Source organism: Triticum urartu, chromosome 6, assembly GCF_003073215.2.
Source record: "Triticum urartu cultivar G1812 chromosome 6, Tu2.1, whole genome shotgun sequence".
NCBI classification, from domain to species: Eukaryota; Viridiplantae; Streptophyta; class Magnoliopsida; order Poales; family Poaceae; genus Triticum; species Triticum urartu.
Window position 1 is genome coordinate 562665765 of NC_053027.1, and position 8103 is coordinate 562673867.

At 38.8% G+C, this 8103-nt stretch overlaps 1 long non-coding RNA gene across 1 annotated transcript; it reads right to left on the reverse strand.

The window, feature by feature from the left end:
• Positions 1 to 4270: 4270 nt before the first annotated feature.
• On the reverse strand, positions 4271 to 7792 carry LOC125515443. Its single transcript, XR_007287014.1, has 2 exons — positions 6772 to 7792; positions 4271 to 6677 (listed from the first exon to the last, which is right to left on the reverse strand). It is a non-coding gene; the product is annotated as an uncharacterized LOC125515443 (long non-coding RNA).
• Positions 7793 to 8103: the final 311 nt, after the last annotated feature.

Consider the following 8103-nt stretch of genomic DNA (forward strand, 5'->3'; position numbering starts at 1 on the left):
GTTTTTACAAAGCCCCATGATGAAAATACCTCTAAGGGAATTAAGAAGAAGGATGACAAAACTTAGATCCTTGCTTTATGCCTAGCTAAGGGCGTAAAACTATAGCGCTTGTGGGAGGCAACCCAATGAATAAAATCTATTTTTCCTTTTTGTTTCCTGTTTTTGAGTGTTTGCACAATTATGCTAATGTTATGATTGTGTTTTTATGTTTTAATTAGTGTTTGCGCCAAGTAAAGCCTTTAGGATCTTCTTGGGTGATAATTGTTTGATCTTGCTGAAAAAACAGAAACTTCTGCACTCGCTAAAATAATTCTCATTTTTAACCAAAGAGATATAAAATACCCATTTCTTTTGCAGTAGATCAATATACAAATTTGTCAGGTCGTCCTAAATTTTCAGAGTTTTTGGAGTTACAGAAGTATTAGAAACATCCAGATTGCTACACAATGTTCTGTTTTGACAGATTCTGTTTTCTTTGCGTTGTGTGCTCGTTTTGATGGCTCTATGGTTTTCTTTGATGAGTTTTTGCCATAGAAAAGTTGGAATACAGTAGATATAATGAAATAACAAAATATGAATTGGTTTACTACATCACTTATAGTAGTGATTTGTCTTCTTATACTAACGGATCTCACGAAGGCTTTTGTTGAGTTTTGTGTGATTGAAGTTTTCAAGTTTTGGGTTATCTTACAATGCACGAAGGAATAAGGAGTAAGAAGAGCCTAAGCTTGGGGATGCCCCGGCATCTAAGCTATTATCCAAAATAGAGCAAGCAACTAAGCTTGGGGTTGCCCCCGAGTGGCATCCCCTCTTTCTTGTAATGACCATCGGTATTTTACTCGAAGCTATATTTTTATTCGTCACATACTATGTGTTTTTCTTGGAGCGTCTTGTATGATATGAGTCTTTGCTTGTTTTATTTTATGTTTCAAGTCTTGGTTCCTTGCTAGACACACCTATTTGAGAGAGCCAAAATTACGCCATGACTTGTTAGAATTGCTCTCTATGCTTCATTTAAATTTTTATGAGCTATGGACTTGCTCTAGTGCTTCACTTATATCTTTTTGAGCATGGTGTGCTTTAATATTTTTGAAGAAATGAAATCTTGTTTCACTTAGATTTATTTGAGAGTAGTATATTTTTTTAACAAATTCTCTCTTGCTTCACTTAAATTAATTTGAGAGAAAGAAATATTATGCTCATGATCTTCACTTATATTTGTTTGAGCTTATCGAAAGCAACACATGAAAAATAGTCCCAAAGTGATAGATATACAAGAAGGATATAATAAAAACTTTCATGAAGATCATTGGACAAAACAAACGTGATTCTTAGTAATAGTTTTGAGATATGATGATGTGATATGTGAGTTATGTTGATAAGTAATTATGCTTTAGTAATAATATTGGCGTTAAGGTTTGTGATTCCCTATGCAAGCATGAAAGTCAATAATTATGCAATGAAATTATATCCTACTTGTGGTGCATTATTCAGTGTTAATTATGCTTAATGCTCGCTTATGAGATTATTCGTTTCTTGATTGGTCGCTTCTCAATCTTTTTCTAGCCTTCATTTTGCACCAAGTATGATCACTACTTGTGCATCCAGAAACCTTTAAACCAGTTTTGCCACATGAGTCCACTATATCTACCTATATGTGGTATTCTTTTGCCGTTCTAAGCAAATTTGTATGTGCCATCTCTAATTTTCAAAATAAACTTCGCTTTTGAGTGTTCGTTCCGCTCGCGGAGCGGCGAGGGGTGGCTAATATTTTCCATGCTAGATGTGTTATTCTCATGATGGGTGTTTATTCACTTGTCATTACACGAGAGTAAGGCAAAAGTATTAGAGATGCCCAGTCCTGAAATGATAAATGAATTTACTTTATGTTGTCAAATAATAAATTCCTTGGAAAGTGTTGGTATGGAAGGCACCCGTGGATACGGTTAGCCATGGAAAGTGAAAGTATGGTGGAAAAAGGAATAAACTTTATTTTCTGTTTGGGAACCGCCTATGATATATCTAGCATGGAAAGTGTTGGGAACTCTAAATCGTTTTCGTTGGTGGGAAGGACACATCTCCCAAAATGTTTTTATCTCTAAGTTTGCAATTTATTTTATTTGGCGTTCGATCTATCAATATTTACAACTCTCTCACGTCCGTTTGCCAATTTCTGGCACCGTTACCTGAAAGGGATTGACAACCCCTTTTACACGTCGGGTTGCGAGTATTTGTTATTTGCGTGCAGGTGCTGTTTACATTGTGTTGCTTGGTTCTCCTACTGGTTTGATAACCTTGGTTTCATATATGAGCGAAATACCTACCGCCGCTGTGCTGCATCGTCACTTCCTCTTTGGGGAAATACCGACGTAGCTTCAGACGACATCAAGATCTACTGTGATGCTCAACCACTATCTAAGTTTCGGCTCTTGTTTTTCTCTCAGTGAATGTTAAACTCAAATCACTTAGAGAGGGATGCTCAATCAATCTTCTCAAATTCTTAAGCGGAGCAAGCAACGTATGTTGGTGTGGGGTGGCTATATATAGCCGTAACCTTCTCCGATAAGAAATGACCATTTAGTACACGCGGTCCAGCTGAGTTAATTGCATGTTGGTACCACACTTCAGCACCTATTCACGGATTGGTATCACTACTTAAAAGTTTTGCAGTTCAGTACCAATTCAGGGCCTAAGTGTTGCAAAAGGTCTAAGTTGCGTATAAACGCGTATTGACGGCGTATCTGACTGCTGGGACCCGCGTGTCAGGAGCCAACTTGGCATATTTTTTGCAGAAAACACCTTTGTTTTAAATTTAATCACTCCCCGCCGCCTCCCCTGTGCCCTGTCGCCTCGACCTTGCCGGGCTTGATCGCCGGAGCCCCGTCGCCTCAACCTCGCCGGAGCCCGGTCGCTGGCTCGCCGGAGCACCGGTGCCCCTCTCCCATTTCTTTCCTTTCCTCTCCTCTTCGCTGGTTCGCCGGGGCGGTTGTGTTCGACGATGCTGGTGGGACGCACAGGTGGGTGATGTGGTGACGGTGTGGGCGTCGCCCAGATCCAGATCTGGTGTTGGTGGTGTGGTTGCCAGTGGGCGAAGGAACCGCCGTTGGATTCACAATCCGCAGCCCAACCGCGTCCCAGTGCAGCCCAACGGTGGCACAAATGGATATTAATTATTAGTTTTTTTGAACATCGACTGCTGTTGTGCCGACATTAGTTTTTTTGAACATCGACTGCTGTTGTGCCGACATCACTATTTCTTTCGTCTCCTGCACCTTGATGGCCAGGGCATTCCTCCAGTATTCTTCCAGCTTGTTAAAACTTCCAGTATTTTTCACATTTTTCCGAGGGTAGTGAGGCCTGCACATTGACAACATCTTTTTATCAGGATATTAATACATAAAGACCTGAAAAAGATATTAATTATTAGTTTTTTATAATGCATGACGAACATTTAAAAAAATACATTTACTATTTTTAGTTTCGAATTATTTCTTCCATCGCACTAACAAGAAGGACCCACATGGGCCCGCTGCCACGTTGTTGTACCTGACACAGTTGATTTGACGGAAAATGTATAAGTGGGCTGTTAAATATTTTTCCGTGATTTTTTATATATATTAACCATTTTCAATATACAATTATCTTATTTAAATATAAGGTGAACATTTTTTTAAAAATATGATGAAAAATTACTCAGAGTTACTGCATATATTTGTTGTATTTTTTAACGCACAGTTACTCAAAAAATTGATAACATGTATTGAAAATTATTGTGTTATCGTAATAAATTTTATATTGCATGATGAACATTTTAGAAAATACATTTACAACTTTTAAATACGCTTTCAACTTTTCCCAAAAATGTTCTGAACATTTTTTTCGAATGCACAAACATTTTTCAACTTTTCACAAAAACGATAAACTTTCTATAATAAGAAATCATATATTTAAATAAGATCAATGTATATTAATAAACTGTGTCAGGTACGAAATCCCCATGATGCATAGGATACCATGGGGCAGAGGCAGCAAGCAAGCGCTGCGAACGACTTGACGTGGATCGATTTCCGGCGGACGGGCGCGCGTTTTTGTACTTCGTAAAACTAGTAAACATGCACGTGCAACGCAAGTCTCAATCAAACCACATCAAAATTCATGTGGGTATACAATTTTGAATTCATACTCTGGGATGGCCCCTTCTCTATAAACAAAAGGACAAAGTACAAACCCATCAATTATCTTTTGAGAATGCCACTGAAGTTCAAGCAGACCACAAAGAAATCATAATTGTACAAAAAAAAGTTACAAATCAATGGGAATCAATTGGATGAACAACTTCTACATAGAGAATATATGGGTGTGGCCTATTTAGTCTATTGTATAGTAAAAATGGAATCAAATTAAATATCCGATGAAGATTTCAGATTTTTTTATTTTCTTGGGTGAACTTCAAAGGAACATATAAAAATTGTCCAAATGAACATGGTGTCGTCAATGCAAAGTTGGAACAAAAACCTCCCTAAAAATAGCAATCTTGGAAGAACTGAATTAGCTTCCTTCTTAGATTTTGGGCTGCTTGTTATCTTCTGAATTTGAAGGCTCGGCGGCGGCCACGGTAATCCCACCCATGGGAGTCATAGCGGGTACCACCTGCTAGCAGGAAGAGTCGGACAATTTTTCCTCCATTTTCAGTTTATCTCAGCATCTCCTGGAGTGGAACTATGGTGCAATGGGGGTATGCATATTGTAGATAAAACACACACTGCTCTCCAAGTATACATAGAGAAAGCTGTAATGGGAAGTAGTATGATCTGAACTAATTACTCATCTTTTGAAATTGTCGTAGATCGTATATATGAGAACTCAAACTGGTGGTGGCACCTATTACTAAAGCCCGTAGATCTAAGGAGGGCACTTAACCTTATAAGAATATATTGTACTAATCTATGTAAGCTGGTAATCAACAAAAGCAACAGACAGCTTAAGCATAACATATGGTTTGATGAAAAATAACAGTTGGTAGCATTATAATAGAGGATCAAATTATTAAATTATGGAATTTCATTTGTGCGCAAATAAACTGACCATCAAAGTTTTATATGAGTAATATGGACAATAGATGCAGAGATAAAAGGAAGCCAGAATTTGATTACATGCACCTTTATAAGAATGTGCATATGTACAACACTCCCAGAACTCAAAAAATCTAGCATGCCATTATCCTTGAGATAATTGTAACTGCATCCCAATAGAAATACTGTTGCAACCATAGAATATTCTAGCGAGGAACTCCCAAGAATTTGGGGCTTAATTCCCAGAAGTCCATAGAATACAGTGCACCACTCCCAGAAATCCGAAGAATTTGAGGATTAATTCCTCGGTACTACACTACCACAATCTCCCTTGTGGTGATACAAAAGTTCGGAAGAAAGTTAATCGGCATAATGTACATTATATTTTGCTCACATGTGAAGTAAAATGTTTTGTACAATAGCACATTCGGCGGAAAATATAATGCTTGCAGAAAGCTTCTGTTTTACAAATGTTTAGCGGACTTAATTAGGAAGTAATGTAAACAATAACAAAAATGAAATTTGAGTCCTCCAATGCATGTCATGATATGCATGGACTTCAATAGAAGAAAGGAGAATAGTTTCATTATGATGTGTCATGTGTGCTGTAAAAGTGATGATCATTAGCCAGATTTCCTAGGACAAAGCAAAGTACAAACACAGATAAAAGTGAAACATCAATACTCGTTCCATTCCTTCCTTATAGGAGTCACTGCATGATGTATTCTTCTGAGCACTTTGTGTATGATGCAGAGGTGGTCATGCAAAGACCAAGAAATGAATTTCGCAGAATGTTAAATTAGTTATACTACAGAAAGCCTACTGATATCGATGCACTTGGGTGTGCACTTACATGTACAAATAGTAAATACTCCATGACTTTTGCCATACCCGGAGAAATAACTACCACAAGGATTCCATGGATTTCTGCAATTATAGAAAGAAAGATTTGTTTTGCTTCTTAAAAATGTCTAAAGGGCATTTTTCTTCTTCTTCAAGTAACTTGTAGGGAATAACAATGACAATGCTTTTGCTGGATTAAATTTCCCCCACAAAAAACTTGTCATGTGTGTATATAGTATGTAAACTGATACTAAATTCATGTACTGTAGGCAGATCTCAAGAAATTGTTACAAAGATTAGTCTGAATAGTGATAAACCAAAATCTGAACTTCACAAAATCACCAAAGCAAAAAGTGGCTTCCACTATTACTCCAGTATATTTCCAACCTAAATCTTAAGGGGGAGTCAGACGTTCAGTAGAATATGGTCGGTTAAAAAGCACTGCACATGCAACTGTGTTAAATTTTTCCAATTAAGCTGCTATTCAAACATGTCACTCAACAAAAACAAAGCTAGGTATCAATATATTTTGGTTCCTGTCCTGTTGTCATCTATCCTTGTTCAGTTTGCAACAAAAATTTCTACAAGGAACATAATATGAACAAGGGACATCACCAACAATTATTTCACAAGGAGACGTGTAGGATGAGTGTCAAGGAAGTGATCAGTGCTGGTACATCTAGCTTACCATGATCAAGTTACATGTATAGGCAGACCATAAGATGATCCAAGTCCACTAATATTCAATGTACTCATGTTCACCTGGTTGGCAAAACAATAAATAACTCAGCCACACAGCACAATTTCTAAGAAAATCAAACAACATAAGTAGCTAAGCCTTGGTCAGGTGGGTTACCTCCAGGTATCTTCTCGAAGCCCTACCATTTGGGCACACAGACCGTCGCGTCGTATCTCGAGTACCTAAGGAGCTTCATGAGTAGATGGCGACTGCAGCTGCCAGTACATTGACCTCTTACAAAAACCTGGAGCCATGTCTCGTGGATCGAGAAGAGGCAGTGAACAATGGAGGGCAGCTTTTTTTCTTTCTCATCTCCTGCTTTCTTGTACATCTAAAATGGAACATGCAGATATGCAGAATGTCAGCTTCAGCATACAACAACACACAAAGTTAAGTTATCCAGTTATTACTTTGGGTAAAAGTTAATGAGCAAAACAAATAGCCCAATGCATTCTCTGAACCAGGATTGATAAGGGCGCACGCACATGGCACGGTTGATTAGATTACAAATTAGCTAGCTCATGATTAGATTACAGGAGGGGAACAAATCGTGCCCACGCTGATGTATTTTACGCCTCAACAATAAGGCTAAAAGCCTGAAAAATGGTCTCTAGAATGAATCATGGTAGATGAGACTAAATTGGACCATTGTGCAATCGAAACCTCATAGAAACTAAATTGTACTACTGTGCAATCAAAACTTGAGAGACAACCAGTTACAGCTGCAAGCCAGCAATGTCAGTAGACTTTTGTTTTGCACTACACTCCTGCAGTCAAATAAGATCAAACATGTCAGACATATCAAAATTGATGTCGATGTTATCTTGGGCGGTGGTTTTAAGAAGTAAATTCAGAGAAGAAGACGCTAGCAACATTAGGAATACTAACGACAATTCACTTGGAAGCAACTGCTATAAAAAATGTAGTACTAACGACAAATTCATTTGGAAGTGATCGATATACATGTGATTCCAGAAATGTTCCTACAACCTGTAATTATCAGAGGTTGGGAAGCGCTAAGTGGGCAGTTTCATACGGTAGCAGCCAACCAACCTGACAAACAAAATTTGGGGCAAGCCATGGTCGCAAATATACAATTCAAATGAACAGAGCTGACCAGAAAAGAGCTGACGGGGGAGCATACCTTGATCTTGTTTGCGAAGTGGCCGAGGTCGGGGAGCCTGGGTCCTCGCCGCCGTTACCCTTGAGGCAGTCGCTGACGAGCATGGCCAAGTCCAACTCGCTCTCGTGGCTCCCGTTGTGGCTCCCGAGCCCCTCACCCCTTCTCGCGTCTGCTGCCATATCCCATAGGTCGCCCACCGGAGACCCACTGCCCCCGCCTCCCCTAGCCGACACCCTCGTCGGCAGTGAAGAAAGAACCCAGATTAAGCAGCTTTAGAGAGAAATTTATGCAACGAATCAAACTGGCTATTACTCACCTGCGAAGCA